We start from the raw sequence: 16575 nt of genomic DNA, 5'->3' as shown, positions 1-16575 counted from the left end.
TTTGTGTACCAAACTGTCTTCTTTTTATGAGAGTAATACAGAATTTTTTTCTGCCTTTTCTGATAGATAGCAAGTGCTATCAGAATGAAATATCTGTATTTTTTTTTGCTGCCCTATGAGAAGAAGGCAGGCTGGATGAGGCAATGTGATCTGCTGGTAATGTCTTGGTGACAGATACCATGAGAGGTCTTGTGAAGTCTATGCCCAAATAGGCTAAAGCCTATGACACAAGGGGACCGAGACAATTATATTCAGGTGGTTTTAATGTTTTGGTTCATCAGTGTACAATGGCACATCAATGCACTCAAACATAATACAAAATTAAGACTTGCACTATTTCAGCTACAGTGATTTTTTCTGATTCAAAAATACTGATTATTCACACTTAGTACCAGAAAAATATCGGTGAATGCATTCCCTAATATGAATTATCACACAGAATAGACACGGGAGGCACAAGCAATGTCTGATGTAGTTAATTACTAATTAAATCATTTTTTAGTGCATTTTAAACAACTTTTGCCACATCAAATTATTAAAAAAATGCGGAACCTTCAGCTTCATATTTGCCTATCCCACTACCAATTACTCTAATCCTCAAATTGTCCAAGAACTACAAACATATAAATATTCATGACATTTGACACTTCTGAGAGTATCAGAAGCTTGTTGTTCCTATTCCCTCTGCATTTCTGTTGTGGCCCATTGTAGTAGTGGGGACAAGGAATCCTCGATGTCCTGCTTTTTACATTTTTTAACAAAATTTATATAGCTGTTTAATATCTACAGGTCCCAATTATTACAGCCATCTTAAATCATGTACTGTAGGAGGAGACGGGGAAGTAGGGAGGGAGTGCAGGCAGAAAAGCTTCTGGGCTCTTGCATTTCATGGGACTTTTAGAGACATTTAAAGTAGTTATTCCAATTTACTTGGTAAAGGTTTTATCTAGTTGTACAAAAGCCTTTCTTTCCTATATATGTTGGGCTATGTGCACATGTAAGACTTTGTCATTGGAAAGGACCTTTCACTATTCTTTCAACTGACAATAGACTAAAAGATGCATGAAGAAGCACTGTACATACAGCGCCATTATGCTTTATGGAGAGGATGGGAACGAGCGTGTGGCACCCCGCTGCGCTCTCTCCCCTTCACTTGCATTGCGGTCGTTCATCGCTCGTTGTTCTGGGATCCACTAGGACTGATCCATAAACGATGTTGGACGGCCACTGTACACACATCAGACTTTTGTCCAATACTAGCCCCGAAACGATAATTGGACAAGATTGATAATAAAATAATTGATTAGATAGTAATTGATAATTGATTGATAATGATAATAAAATAAATACAAGTGGTAGGTATCTGCTTTCCATATACTGTGTCACAAAGGCCGCAGGATCATAGTTCTTGCATGATGAAAATACAATTTTTTGCCAAAACACTAAAACCACTAATAGGTGCAGTGTATACAATTGACTATCTTGATGCAATGGCAGCTGGAAAGGGGTAGTTTTTTTTTTGGGTAGTGAGTGAACATCCAGTTCTTGAAAATAATGTATGGGAAAAATGAGCATGTGAAAGAGCGGAGTACCTTTGACCAGAGCCAAATTGTGATGGCTAGTTTACTGGTTTGGAAAATTCCCAAAATGGCAGGTTTTGTTGGGTGTTTCTAGTATGCAGTGGTTAGTACCTACCAAAAGTGGTTCCATGAAGGACAGCCAATGAACCCAAGCAAAGTCTGATGCAGTAATAGTAGTGATAGTAATGAAGGGAACCATAGACAGAAGTAGGGACAAGGAATCCTCAAAGTTTCTATATTTTAGAAAGCCATGAGATATGTCTTCACCATCAGTGACTCATATGTAAAAAGATTCATAAACATCAACAAGATTCCCCTGTCATGTCTGCTCTGTGTCTTTTATCTTTACTTACAAGGTATCCAGTTATTTCATTATGATGTCACTATAGCTATTTGTGCATTATATAATAACTTCTCAATCAAAGAGGATTTTTTAATAATCTGATTTTTCTTTTCTTCCCATGCCTATGGATAGATTGTACTGACTCAGACCCCAGAATATATTTCAGTGCTTCCAGGAGAGAATGTGAAGATACATTGTAAATCAAATTCCTCACTTACTAACTCAGAAAGTGTCAGTATCATTTACTGGTTTCAGAAAAAAGGGGATCAGCCACCAAAACTTCTTATCTATCAGGCAGTTAATCATCAATCTTGAGACCTTTAGAGGTTCAGTGGTAGTAGATCTGGATCATCATACATGGATTGCACGCTTACCATCAGTGGCCTTCTAGTGGAAGGTGAAGCGGCTTACTACTGTATAAATTTTTGGAAGCCACCTTACAGTGATACAGAGCTGTACAAAAAAATTCTTTCCTCCTCTTTTACTGTGCAGATATGCCTTCTTTATGCATACCGGTATTTTCTGTTGTCTAATAGGAACAAAAATTAACAATCTAGAACTGTTGAATGCAAAGGTTTTATAGGTAATCTTCTATGCATCATGGTAGTACCACATTGGGTTATACAATAGTTTTTTCCATCTTGGTAAATTATGATGTATACCAATTATATGCTACATTTATTATTTTCCAACTTTAAAATCTGATTGTGTAAGTGGTTTCAACCATCTTTTTCAGTGACTTTTTTTTAAGCTTATTAAAGAAAAACTATAGTTTCATACTAAAAACTACCAGCATGCTGCTTTTTTTTTTTTTTTTTTTTGCAGAAGGGACAGGACCTTTTTGGGTATATTTGCATCCCCAGGACTCCTAAGACTAAATGAACTCCAGTGTTATGTCATTTTCACCTGGTCAACCAAGATTGCTGAAGTTTCAACATCTGGAAGGGGCAGTCTGTGATAGAGCAAGGACAGGTGAGTTATAAGTAAAAATGCCATTCCCTAAATTGTACAAATTTTTGTATAAATTTTTCATAGTGTCTATAAAGAAAACAACATATTATAGATTGTGTGATAACTCTACAGAAGCAAAGTATTCATTTATCAAATAAACAAACAGCATGGTATAGAATTTTAGTATTTCCTTATTTGTTGCTGTTCTTAGAGATGTTGTCTTTGACACACAAAGGTTTCTGTATGTCATTAAAGAAATTATTATCACTACTGCAAATGGGCCTACTTCTGCCCAAATATTGCTCTCCCCCTAGTATTGATGTGTTGGCAACCATAGGCAGCATGACTATAATTTGCTTTTTCAATATACCTTTAGGTAAAATAGTAAGGTGTGTAAAGCACAGAGTTAGTGGATCACTGGAGCACACAGTTTAGTCAAAATGGCTTTAGTTTGCGGGTGGCAAATTTGGATTTTCATTCTTTTTGTGTGTGTTTTTTTGTACTAATGAGGCAATATAGGTGTTGGGGTTATTTCACAAAAATATATATTCAATTTCACCTATCCCTATGTCTGATAGTCTTTTTGCAGTGTTGGATATAATTTCCCTGTATAGTGAAGCCATTCATTGCATACATCATATATACCTTTCTGTATGCAGATTTTCCTAATCAAGGCGAGTGAGGACCAGGATAATCAGGAATCCGCATTTCACACCTGAAAAACAGTCTCACATATAGATCTGATCATATTTAGGACACAACAGTGGCAGATCAATCAGCGGTGTCTTTTGTGTATTCAGCAAACTCCCTTTTTTGTGTTAGCAACTCTGGGAGCATCTATTAAACAGAGCAACACCCTTTCTGGAGCTCTGATGATCAAACAGAAAGATACATACTGCTTGTGTAATCTATGGGACTGAGCTGTCAGTTTGTTCTGAATTCATTTAGGACCAAATTCTTTAAATCACTACCATGTACAAATGTTCAAAAGCAACATCCTTCTGACTTTCATCCCCCCAAATAGCAGCTTTTGACTTTTGATTTTTTTATTCAAACAATATTGTTAGAAACAGGGAACCAATCTGAGAGGAATATTTTCGTTGCTAGTAGAGATTTTGGGGTAGAACATGTAACATGTACCGTATGGCACATGGTACTTCAGGTTGATTTGAGAATTTGTTGTTAGTACGAAAGCTTATTTGAAATATTTTGTGCCATGTGAAGACAATGTTTGCCTATCCTCATATGACACAATCCTGGGAATCTAAGCCTGCCAAGTCATGAGATTGTTTTTTTGCCAAGATAAATGTAATGTTAGTTACACAACCAGTTGCACAAGTTTTCCAGCCCCATTCAACAAAAAGAAACAAATGTAACTGTTTTGAAGGAAGCACTGCTGCAAATGTCCCATTTCAGGACAACTTCTTTGTTCTAGGTCGCATCCTACATGTAAATAGCATTATCTTTCTGCTCTCTGGCTTTCCTTCTCCCAAATATTGAGGCATATATTGCTTTAGTGGTGTGACCCATGACCCATGCCTTACAAAAAATATCACTTTCACTTGTACGCTGGTTGTTTTGGTGGGCCCTCCTTCTTCCTTCTTCTAGTGGGCCCCAGGTCTACAGTTTGACCCTGCTTCCATCACATACACCTTTGTCTTTTCTTAGTGAAATTCAACATCTCAAACAAAATGAAAACTCAACCATATTGATAGTATGTGGTACCCAGAATCCATCACACAAATTGTACATTAAACAGTATCTTTGTATTCCCCCATACATTGTTCACTGAACTTGTATACATAACCTTGAGGTTCAGCAGCATCCACATACCATCCATAACTCATTCATTATGTATAATGCTACTTTAGAAAATAAAGAAAAAAACAGACAGAGGGTTTTTGGCTAAATTGTATTCAAAACAGATCAGAAGACTAAAATATATACTGTAGTACACATTATTTGTGTAATAACAATTATCAATGATGTGCCATACCCCCCTATTTTACCCTTTACATTAACAGCATGCTGGCTAAGGGGTGGGGGGGGGTGGTTTCTAGACAAACACTTCTGGTTAATAAAGAACATAAAGAATATAGACAAAGATCCTGTTTAGGTTACTCAACAAGATCTGTTTATTGTGACCTTAAAGGTGAAGTCCTTAAGTCTCATTACTGACGCGTTTCACTATAACAACTTCCTCAGGGGAGCTTGGGATGCATATATTACTTATTAGGATCACAAGAAATTGCACAGTAATGATGGTAGGTGCCAGAAATGTTTATAAGAACCAAACTTTCCAACAAAGAGTGTTCAACTCCCTTGGTCATAAAGAGCGTGCACTTAATTTAGAGAGTCAATTTAGAGAGTCAAGGGAAGCCTGTGTTCTGATGGAGGTCAGTGATGACAGGCTGTCACACAAAGCTTGTGTCTAGAAAACAAACCCCCCTTAGCCAGCATATTGTTAATGCAAAGGGTAAACAAGGGGGGTATAGACAATTGTGATTATATTTTTGATTGCACAAATATCATGTAATATATGTCTTAGTCTTCTAACTTGTTCTGATTACAATTTAGCAATACATAAAAAAGCCTGTCTGATCTTTCTTTATTTTCTATTATTAATCCTGTGGGTTGGCTATATCTCCTACAATATATCACATGTAATTATACCATACACACTCTTTACCACTCACCACATGCTATAATGCTACTTTCCCTATTTTATTTTTTGAGGAAATGAGACACAAATACTGTATAGTGTATACTGTACACATAAATACAATGTGGATATTTCTTGATTTTGTTAGATTATAAAGTAACTAAAAAGAATTAATGAGACTGATTGATATTACAGCATTGTTAGCATTGGAATGTTTCCTTTACACTCCTCAGGCTCCTGGGCACAGATTACACTGACACAGTCTCCAGGTTCTATCACTGCAAATCTAGGAGAAACTGTCACCATATCATGTAAAGCCAGTTCTGGTATCAGCAGGAGTGACCTACACTGGTACCATCAGAAACCAGGACAACGTCCAACACTGATTATCAGGGGTACAAGCACTGTGCATTCTGGGGCCCCATGCAGGTACAGTGGATCTGGATCTGGAACAGATTTCACTCTTACAATTGACAACATTGAGGCTGAAGATGAAGGAACTTTTTTGTCCTACTTAAACCTCCTTCATCTTTTGGGTTAAGTAAGTACAAGGGTAATTGATCACAGTTTAACAGCTTAGGTTCAGTACTTCAGCCACGGGATATGTCTTCACCATCAGTGACTCATGTGTGAAAAGATTCATATATTTCAGCAAGATTCCCCTGACATGTGCGCTCTGTGTCTTTTATCTTTACATACAAGGTATGCAGTTATTTCATTATGATGTCACTGTAGCTAATTGTGCATTATAGAATAAGTTCTCAATCAAAGATTTTTTAATAATTTAATTCTTCTTTTCTTCCCATGCCTATGGATAGATTGTACTGATTCAGACCCCAGAATATATTTCAGTGCTTCCAGGAGAGAACGAGAAGACACTTTGTAAACCAAATTGAGAGGAATATTTCCTTTGGTAGTAGATATTTTGGGGTAGGATGCATGTACTGTGGGATATGTAACATGTACCGTATGGAATATGGTACATCAGGATGATTTCAGAACTTAGTACAAAAACTTATTTGAAAAACATTTTGTGCCATGTGAAGACAATGTTTGCCTATCCTCAAATGACACAATCCTGGGAATCTAAGCCTGCCAAGTCATTAGATGATTTTTTGCCAAGATAAATGTAATGTTAGTTACACAACCAGTTGCACAAGTTTTACTGCCCCACAAACACATTTAACTGTTTTGGAGGAAGCACTGCTGCAAATGTCCCATTTCAGGACAACTTCTTTGGTCTAGGTCGCACCCTACATGTAAATAGCATTATCTTTCTGCTCTCTGGCTTTCCTTCTCCCATATATTGAGGCATATATTGCTTTAGTTGTGTGACCCATGACACATGCCTTACAAAAAGTATCACTTTGACAGGAACGCTGGTTGTTTTGGTGGGCCCTCCTTCTTCCTCCTTCTAGTGGGACCCAGGTCTACAGGTTGACCCTGCTTCCATCACATACACCTTTGTCTTTTGTTAGTGAGATTCAACATCTCAAACAAAATGAAATCCCAACCCTATTTATACTATGTGGTACCCTGAATCCATCACACAAATTGTACATTAAACAGTATCTTTTTATTCCCTCTATACATTGTTCATGGAACTTGTATACATAACCTTGAGGTTCAGCAGCACCCACATACCATCCATAACTCATTCATTATGTATAATGCTACTTTAGAAAATAAAGAAAAAAACAGACAGAGGGTTTTTTGGCTAAATTGGCTAAATTGTAATCAAAACAGATCAGAAGACTAAAACATATACTTTAGTACATGATATTTGTGTAATCACAATAATCAACGGTGTGCCATACCCCCCTTGTTTACCCTTTGCATTAACTAAGAAGCTAAGGGGGGTGGGTGGGGGGGGGCTTGGTTTCTAGACAAACACTTGTAATTAATATTGAACATAAAGAATATAGACAAAGATCCTGTTTAGGTTATTTAACAAGATCTGTTTATTGTGACCTTAAAGGTGAAGTCCTTAAGTCTCATTATCTGACACGTTTCGCTATAACAGCTTCCTCAGGGGACGCATATATTACTTATTAGGATCACAAGAAATTGGACCGTAATGATGGTAGGTACCAGAAATGTTTACAAGAACCAAACTTTCCAACAAAGATAATTCAACTCCCTTGGTCAAAGAGCATGCACTTAGCAGTTCTTCCACAACGGGGAACAAACTCCACAACTGTTATGTTATGTTAAACATATATTGAGCTCTCCCAATGGTATCCTCGAGAAAGACACAGGGGAAGGGGATGCTTGATATATTGGAAAGATTAGTAAGCAGTTGAAGTATGACAAATGGAAGCAAATGTGAGGTTGCTGGATTCAATTTAGAGAGGCAAGGGAAGCTTGTGTACTGATCGAGGTCAGTGATGACAGGCTGTCACACAAAGCTTCTGTCTAGAAACCAAACTGCCCCTTAGCCAGCATGTTGTTAATGCAAAGGGTAAACAAGGGGGTTATAGATAATTGTGATTACACAAATATCATGTAGTATATGTATTAGTCTTCTAAATGGTTCTGATTACAATTTAGCAATACATAAAAAACCCTGTCTGATCTTTCTTTAATTTATATTATTAATCCTAGGGGTTGGCTATACCTCCTACAATATATCACATGTAATTATACCATACACACTCTTTAGCACTTACCACATGCTATAATGCTACTTTCCCTATTTTATTTTTTGAGGAAATCAGAGACATAAATACTGTATAGTGTATACTGTACACATAAATACAATGTGGATATTTCTTGATTTTGTTAGATTATAAAGTAACTTTAAAAAGAATTAATGAGACTGATTGATATTACAGCATTGTTAGCATTGAAACCCTTAGAATTATTGGTGGAAGGCTCAAGGGTTATACCTAGAATGCTAATGAAGTAACATTTACAGGTCATCTCCCCATGAGGAGGAAGAAGACACGACACATTTTTTTTTCTCTTTTAATTTTCCTTGTCATTGTGATTTTCCTTGCTATCAGAATACTTCTAGTCAGGGCATAAAATATTTGGCTCCTTATGAACTCCCCCACTCTGAATTCTGCTATACTGTTCAGTAGCAGCTATTGATATCAGCCTTAATATTCACTTAATTCCCCTAATTTTGAAACATTTAAACTCCCATCTTTCCCCTTTAGGTCTAAGATTTGGAAGAATGCAGAGCTTTTTATTGTATAAATCTGTTTTAACAATTTGCATACTTCCTGTTTTCCATATATTATTTTGGGGCGTTTCCCGTTTGATTGCAGCTGTTATATATTGGACATTGTACAGGTGACATCTCAGTATTCTGTGTCTATCAGTGCAGAGACACAAGATGGGTTCTCAGGGGATTCTGCTGCCTCTCATACTGCTTTATATTCAGGGTGAGAGGATTAAACAATGATAAATTGTACAATAATGTGGATATGTTGTTATATTATCACTAATATTGTGAATGTTTCCTTTACATTCCTCAGGCTCCTGGGCACAGATTACACTGACACAGTCTCCAGGTTCTATCACTGCAAATCTAGGAGAAACTGTCACCATGTCATGTAAAGCCAGTTCTGATATCAGCAGGAGTGACCTACACTGGTACCATCAGAAACCAGGACAACGTCCAACACTGATTATCAGGGGTACAAGCACTGTGCATTCTGAAGCTCCAGAAAGGTTCACTGGATCTGGATCTGGAACAGATTTCACTCTTACAATCAGCAACGTTGAGCCTGAAGATGAAGGAGATTATTTTTGTGTGCGGGATAAATAGCTCCCTTTTACACAGTGATACAGAGTCATACAAAAACTTCATTCCTTTGGGTTAGGTAAGTACAAGGGTTATCGATCACAGTTTAACAGCTTTGATTCAGTGCTTCAGATTGACATTCATAGACATATTTCAAAAAGGAAGGAAAGTCTAGAAAAGTCCATACTACCCAAAACTGTACATAATATGAGATGAGTGTTAGGACAATAAAATCATTCAACATAAGTTGGACAAGAATCAGGATTCATAGCATAGTAGATAAATAGGGTGCTATTCCTAAGTCTATGTCTGTCTTTTATTTACCAAATTCTGATTTATTTTGTTTTACTTACCCCACCAAAACACCTCAATGCTGGATGAATTGACTGTAGCAAGTCTATCATCATTTTTTCTTTTAATCAAGCCCAGTTTCACATTTACCATTAAAAGCTATGTTTGATTCAGAGGCTTCTAAGGATTTTGATAGTAGAAGTCTTTTGTAATTATTAACCTGAGAATGAAATGGAAAACCTGCCTTCTATACCGGTAAATCTTTTTTCCTTAAAAGAGGGTTATTCACATACCGGCCTTTCTTTACTAAAAAAGAAATCTCAACTTCTCAAATCTCAAAATCTCAAATAAAGCTTACATTTCTATATTCGTAGGGCAAGTACAAAATTGCATTTATGAAGTTAAAAATGAAAATTAAATAATGAAGTTACTTCCCTCAAAAGACATTCATCAAAGGTTTTCTGTCTTGCAGTCATTACATTGAACGAGTTATGTAAAAATAGACATATTACTATTAAACCGGATGATATGGGTGGAGATATCATAGTTATAAATCGTTCTCAATATGCGTGAAAATATCCTTAAAAAAACACACCTGGTACCAACCCATATCTTGAGATTTCATTTCATTACATGATATGATTTTGAAAGCTTTTTGATGTGATAATTGAAATGACTTAAGTGAGTTTCTCCTAGTCGAAAATCTCCTTATACCAAGCTTTTATTTCCACCCTATTTGCCAAAGATTCACAAGAACCCATTACATCCCCCAGGGAGACCCATAGTCTCTAGAATGAGTTTCCTCAGGGATATGCTTGAACTTCCTTGAATATCCTTGAATCACTGTTCCCCCAAATTCTTTGGTTATTATAGACATTGAAGTATTGTACTTTTTCATTACTCACGATAAGGGCTTCTCAATTAATTTTTAGGTGAAACTGGACAGGTGTTGTTAATTTTACGTTTAAAAAAAACATCTCTTTACTTTCAATTCAATTCTATATAGTGATAGGAGTTATGGGGGCATGATGTACTTCCACTTACAACAACATACATTCCAGATGGTTGGGAGAGACAGTTATTTGCTGATGAGTCCCTATTTATCAACCTGTGGCAACTTTTGATGTGGTGCAGCTATATTGATGATGTACTTGTCATTTGATGCCTGGACTATGGCGTAGGGTTGCAAGACAGAAGCCTTTTCTAACAAGAAAAACATCCAGGCCTGGCTAAAGGCTACAAAAAATTCATCAACTCTCCCATAGGCATGTCAGAAAATATGTTATGGTCTGATAAGGCCAAGGTTGAACATTTTGGCCACAACAACAAAATGTGGTGGTGCAAAACAACACTTTGCATCACTGATAGTACACAATCACCATGGTGAAGCATGTTGGGATTGCTTTCATTCAGCTGGGGCTTTAGTGAACTTGAAGGGAATTATGAACAGTTCCAAATAGCATTCACGTTTAGCCCAAAACCTTCAGGCTTCTGCTAAAAAGCTGAGGAGCAATTTCAACTTTCAACATACCAATGAATACATCTAAAAGGAGTGACTTTACCAAAAGAAAACAAAAGTTTTGCAATGGCTGGCACAGCCAGAGCCCAGACCTAAATATACTAGGAAATCTGCGAAGTAGCCAGAATTGGAGCCTTTTTGCAAAGAAGAGTGAGAAAATATTGCCAAGTCAATATGTGCTATGCAAATAGACTACTAACCAGGAGGGCTGAATGGTGTAAGTGAATGAAAAGGTGTTTGAAACAAAGTATTAGTTTAAAGGTATGCACACTTATGCAACAAGCTTTTCAAACTTTTTTTATATTTAATATCTTTCAATAGAATTGTACAGGTTATAGGTCACATTAAAAGTGGTAAAAGTTTGGTCTAATTTTTTAACATCAAAATTATGGTCTCATTTTTTAACATCACAAAAACCTAGCATTTTAACAGGGGTGTGTACACTTTTTATATCCACTTTAAATATTTGTCTATGATCTTTTGGGAACGCTGGAGACTGTACTATTACAGCACTGTTAGTGTACAGTAGTACATGTTAAGTTTAAACTTGGATTAATACCTATTGTGTTGTTGTTTTGTGTTCTTCACCTATTTATATTTATGCACATAAGGGAATTTGCGTTTTTATAAATGTTCGCATTTTTTAGATGCATGTAAAAATCCCTTTTCAGTCTGTTGGCCTGTAATTTGGATTTGGCATCCAGCACTTTAAATAGTAGTCATTCTGCTTTTTCTACTAATAGTTGATATCCCTTTTGCATTGTGAGGTGGTTTTAGGCACTTAAAAAATCAGAACATACAGTATCACAAGGGATTTAGCAGTGGATTGTTTCTATAGACTTGAATAGGACCAGTTTTAAATAATTTTACAAGTGTTTGCAATCAGTAAGAACAGGGTTGAATTTATGTTTTTTCCCCCCTAGTCAAGCTAAATAGTTTGTACTACCCATCTCCCCCTCCTAGCTAATACCAATACAGCAGCTGCCTTACTGTAGTTCCATTCCAGCTTGTTGTATTCAGTGTGCCATACCAGATTCAGTACAGGGGGTATCTGATGTAACCTTCTAAGCAAAATTGCTATGCAGAAGAATTTGAGGGGGTGTGGAAAGGATCCCTACACAAGACTTTTCTCATTTAACTAATACATCCATCTAGTCTATACAAAACAAAAATACAAAAACTTGAAGAATGCTAAGGCAAAATCAATCGGTAAAATTGATGGTGAAAAAAAGTTTTTGATAACTTTTCATCAAGCTCTAGCGGTCAGGCAGTGTAATGCTCCCAGGAAACATTAGGGAAAACTTCTAGGGACCCTATTCCCAACAAAGAAGCAGAACAGTCCGCCTGATGTTCCATGGGTTTAGTTCATACCAATCTGCTGAGTTGGGGTTTGCTGACAAAAAAATAGGACAAAATGTACTTTTTAAGTTTGTAAGTGATGTAAAAAAATGTTTTGAACATGATATATTATATATTATTATATAATAATATTTTATATTATTACTTGTTGCCAAAAGTTGTTAGGGTTTGCAGGTCTGCTTTAAATAAATAAAAAATAATTCAATGTGTTATCATAATGTATTGACGCACTTGTAAAATGTATACAGCATATAGTGTATGCAGTTTATAATGGACTAAGCACAATAATCCTGCTATTGATCAGTCTTCGGACTGTTAGCACTGGGTAACACAACTCACCTTCAATAACCCACTGCATGCCAATACACCTATGTCACCCAGCCAAAGACCAGTCATGGAGACCTATTAGAAAGCAATGGATTTATATAGGTAGTTAAGGCCCCCCGGCAACTCTGTTTGAACAGCTGACTGATAGGGAACCAAGTAAGACATCTGTGCTGATTAGTAATGGGGGAATTTGTACAGGTTTTATATCTTTGTCTATAAAAGTAGGATCACCAACGAGATAAGTGTCCTTAACAATAACACTGTCACACTTACCTCTTACTCAATGAAACCCAGTCACCTCTTTCCTGTGCGTGCAGGCAGATGTGAGTCCTGGCATGCCTGCTTTTCCAGATTTAATCAGTATCACCCTCCCGCCGGCCAATCAGGAAATAGTCTCCTAAGCATCCCTGGCTATCTAGCTGGCTCAGACACAGCACAGTTCGTTCAATGTTCTCCACCACCTTGGCTCTTCTCAGGGCTTACACCACTTCTGTACAAGTCGTAGCGCCCCTTAGAGGCCCCGTTTACCCAAGCGTGACAAACACCTTTTAAACAGTTATGATGTAATTGTGATAAACTACTTCATATATGTACTTTCTACAGTTCAATTGTGTAAATTCCCTCCTAGGGGTTAATAGGGGTTTAATCAAGATTTTGTTAGTTTCTTTATATTAGCCTGATATTGATGTTATTATACTATAGATATGCTAGGGAAACACACGCAATAGAAAGTTCTATTGGTTTGGTATATATCTGACTATCTACTATATAGGTAGATATATTTAGAAAATCATCAAACATGGTAGATAGAGCGGAATGACGATGGGTTTTGTACATACACAATAATGATTTTTTTTAACTCACTAGTTTCGGTAGATACTGAAAAAAATACTTAATCATTTTTTTTTAATCTTAGAAAATTATCTGATCTGATTAGTCCTGTTTACTACTACTACTAATAATAATAACAATTAGTTGATTTCCTATCTTACACACCAGCTGTGGACAGAAAGAAGCCCCCATGCTCCCTACTGATTTTATAATTCACTTACTGTTTGAATAATTCAATAATAGATGATAACCACCACCTTCAGGTGAGTATTACTGCACAAGCTAATAAAAAGTTTGTTACACACTTTACAAGAGGACGCAGCACTCTCCACTGGTGACCAAAATTCATGCACAAAGAATATTTAAGACCAAGTGACCAATGAGCCAACTCAGAATTCCAAAGTCCATTTTATGAAAATTATTTGTAATTTGTTTGGTACACATAATACCAAGCCAAATGCACATATGACACCAGGGGTCGGGGCTTGTTTACCTTTATTGGTCAAGGAATTGATGCTCAATGAATCTAATGATTATCAGTCATATATTTTATTTAATCAACAAGACAAATCTGTTTTTCAGTAGACATTTGTGTTTATTAAAATTAATATTAAATATATAATATATAACATTTCAGCAGCCTACTTATGTTATTGTTTAATTGTTTGTTTAATTAGTAAACAAAATTGAAGGAGCGAAAAGAAAGAGGTTTTTGGTTCAGGGCTTTTTAAAAAAAAAACTCTTTCTTTTGTCTTCTTCAATTGTGTTTACTTCCTATAACTAAAGAGGTGGCTCCCCCAACAAAAGTACTTAAATACACTGAAGTTGAAAGCTATTGATAAAACTCTCATATCTTTCGGCCTTAATATTCTAAGTATATGTTTAATCATTATTATTATCTATTGTCAGCACCCCAATAAACACTACTAAAGCTGCATACACACGTGCAAATATAGTCATTGGAAAGGATCTTTCACAATCCTTTCCAATGACTAAGCACTGCACTGTGCATGAACAAGTGCTTTACATTCAGCACCATTTTGCTACATGGAGAGGGAGAACGATGGAACGGCACCCTGCTCCGCTCTCTCCCTCTTCCTTTGCATTAGGATCGTTCGTCGTCCATCGTCCGTGGATCTGCCAGGATGGTCGTTTGTACGATGGATGACGGGCGCTGTACACATGCCAGATTCTTGTCCAATATCGGCACTGAGAGGATTAACAGGCGAGAACCATTGGATTTGTGTACGTAGCTTAAGGTAGGATGACCAATTATTCCTTCCAAAGGCAAGACTGAGCTACATGAAAATGCGGTTTGACACCATATACATAAATTGCATTTATTAAAAAAAATTAGAATCAGTCTGCAGTTAAAGAGGAATTTTACCTTATGCTGCTCTATTTTCAAACAAGAGGATAGTTTCTCCCAAAGCTGATAAATGAAAACCACTTAGTTAACAGATTCCTGCTACTCAGTTTCAACACCTATGCACAAGAGAGTGATGAGGGGGAGTTATTGACATTTATTCTGATTCATTCGGACTGTTAACTCTTAAAAAACTTTTTGTAAGACAAATATTTGAGGGGTAAAACTATTCAGCAGTCTTGTTTACCTGAAACAGAACCTGGATCCTTACATAAAGCTGTATAAAGAATGAATATTCAATGCTATATATTGTTATATCTTATGATGAATCTTTTTGATTTGATATCCTTTCCCATCCTCAGGATCCTGTGGGGAGATTGTGATGAGTCAGATTCCAGATTATATCTCTGTGTCCCCGGAACAGACAATCACCATTACTTGTACATTGAGTAGAAGTCTTTATCGCTCTATAGAATATGATCACCTATTAGCCTGGTACCAACAAAAACTCGACCAACTTCATAAACGCTTCTTGTATGATGCCAGCACTCGAACACCTGGGATTTCAAAAAGGTTCAGTGGATCTGGATCAGGAACTCAGCTAACAATGAAGGTACAAGGAGTGAGTAAAGACAATGAAGGAAAATATTACTGTCAGCAGAGTAACCAGCTCCCTCTCACACAGTGATACAGAGCCGTACAAAAACGTCTTTCCTTTTTTGTATTGCGAGTTTTAAAAATCTGGGGTTTATTTTTAAGGTAGGTTATGCTTGGATATTTGATGTCATTGATTTTCACCAATACCATCAAATACGTAAGCATAGTTTACATGAAATTAAGGTGATTTTAGTTAAGCTGTATATTTCAAGAGGTAAAGAATTTAAGCAAAAAATTTACAAATTCTTGCCATTTTACATCTATAAATCTTGCTGACTTTACAAGTAAGTTGCAAAGCCTCTGAACTTGAAATGATCAGCAATATTGCTGCTGAAAATCATACAGACCTGCAAGAACATGGTCACAAGATAAAACAACATAAAAAAGTAGCTTTTCTCTAAATTAAATGTAAATTATAGTTATGAAAACACTTTTAAAAGCACTTGCCAATCTTTAGGGTTAATTGCAAAGTGAAGCATATTTTAGATCTTTTCTTTCTTTTGCACATTCTTGCCTAACACTAATAAACAACAATCCGTACAGACTCCAAACAGGATCTGTTCACACATTTTAGCACAAGTTACAAACAAATAACAATACCTTTGTACCAAAATTATAGAATTAAAAATCAACTTGGGTGAATAAAACTGAATATTTATAATATTAAGCTTCTCCTGTGCCTGATTTATTAAACATCTGCAAGGCTGGAAAAATACACTTTCATCAGTGAAGCTGGGTGACCCAGCAAAACTTTGGGGAGAAGTCTGAAAAGAAAAACAAATGTAAAACATCATTTTATTTTTCAATAAATGAGTGTTAATGTTTTGGCAGGGTTAATTGTTCATTATCATTCTAATATTTGCAGATGCAATAGGATTATGTAGAGCACAAACATTCCTTTAAATGTGACATTTTCATCTAGATTTAGCTGGTGACCC

The 16575-nt window shown here is 36.3% G+C and overlaps 2 long non-coding RNA genes across 3 annotated transcripts in view; one reads left to right on the top strand and one right to left on the bottom strand.

The window, feature by feature from the left end:
• The window catches only part of LOC140327282 (uncharacterized), an 85629-nt gene extending 72398 nt beyond the window's left edge, over positions 1–13231 (bottom strand). The window contains exon 1 of one of the 2 annotated variants that reach the window (XR_011920011.1): positions 13057–13231. This is a non-coding gene — a long non-coding RNA (uncharacterized lncRNA). Of the gene's footprint in view, positions 1–9640; positions 9740–13056 lie in introns of those variants that run through there. The other variant, XR_011920010.1, reaches the window with a different exon arrangement.
• LOC140327285 (uncharacterized) lies at positions 9373–16300 on the top strand. Its single transcript, XR_011920013.1, has 2 exons — positions 9373–11358; positions 15343–16300. It is a non-coding gene; the product is annotated as an uncharacterized lncRNA (long non-coding RNA).
• The last annotated feature ends 275 nt before the right edge of the window (positions 16301–16575 follow it).

Source organism: Pyxicephalus adspersus, chromosome 3 (assembly GCF_032062135.1).
Source record: "Pyxicephalus adspersus chromosome 3, UCB_Pads_2.0, whole genome shotgun sequence".
NCBI classification, from domain to species: Eukaryota; Metazoa; Chordata; class Amphibia; order Anura; family Pyxicephalidae; genus Pyxicephalus; species Pyxicephalus adspersus.
Note: the sequence above shows the minus strand (reverse complement) of the source record. Positions and strands in the feature narration are given on the sequence as shown.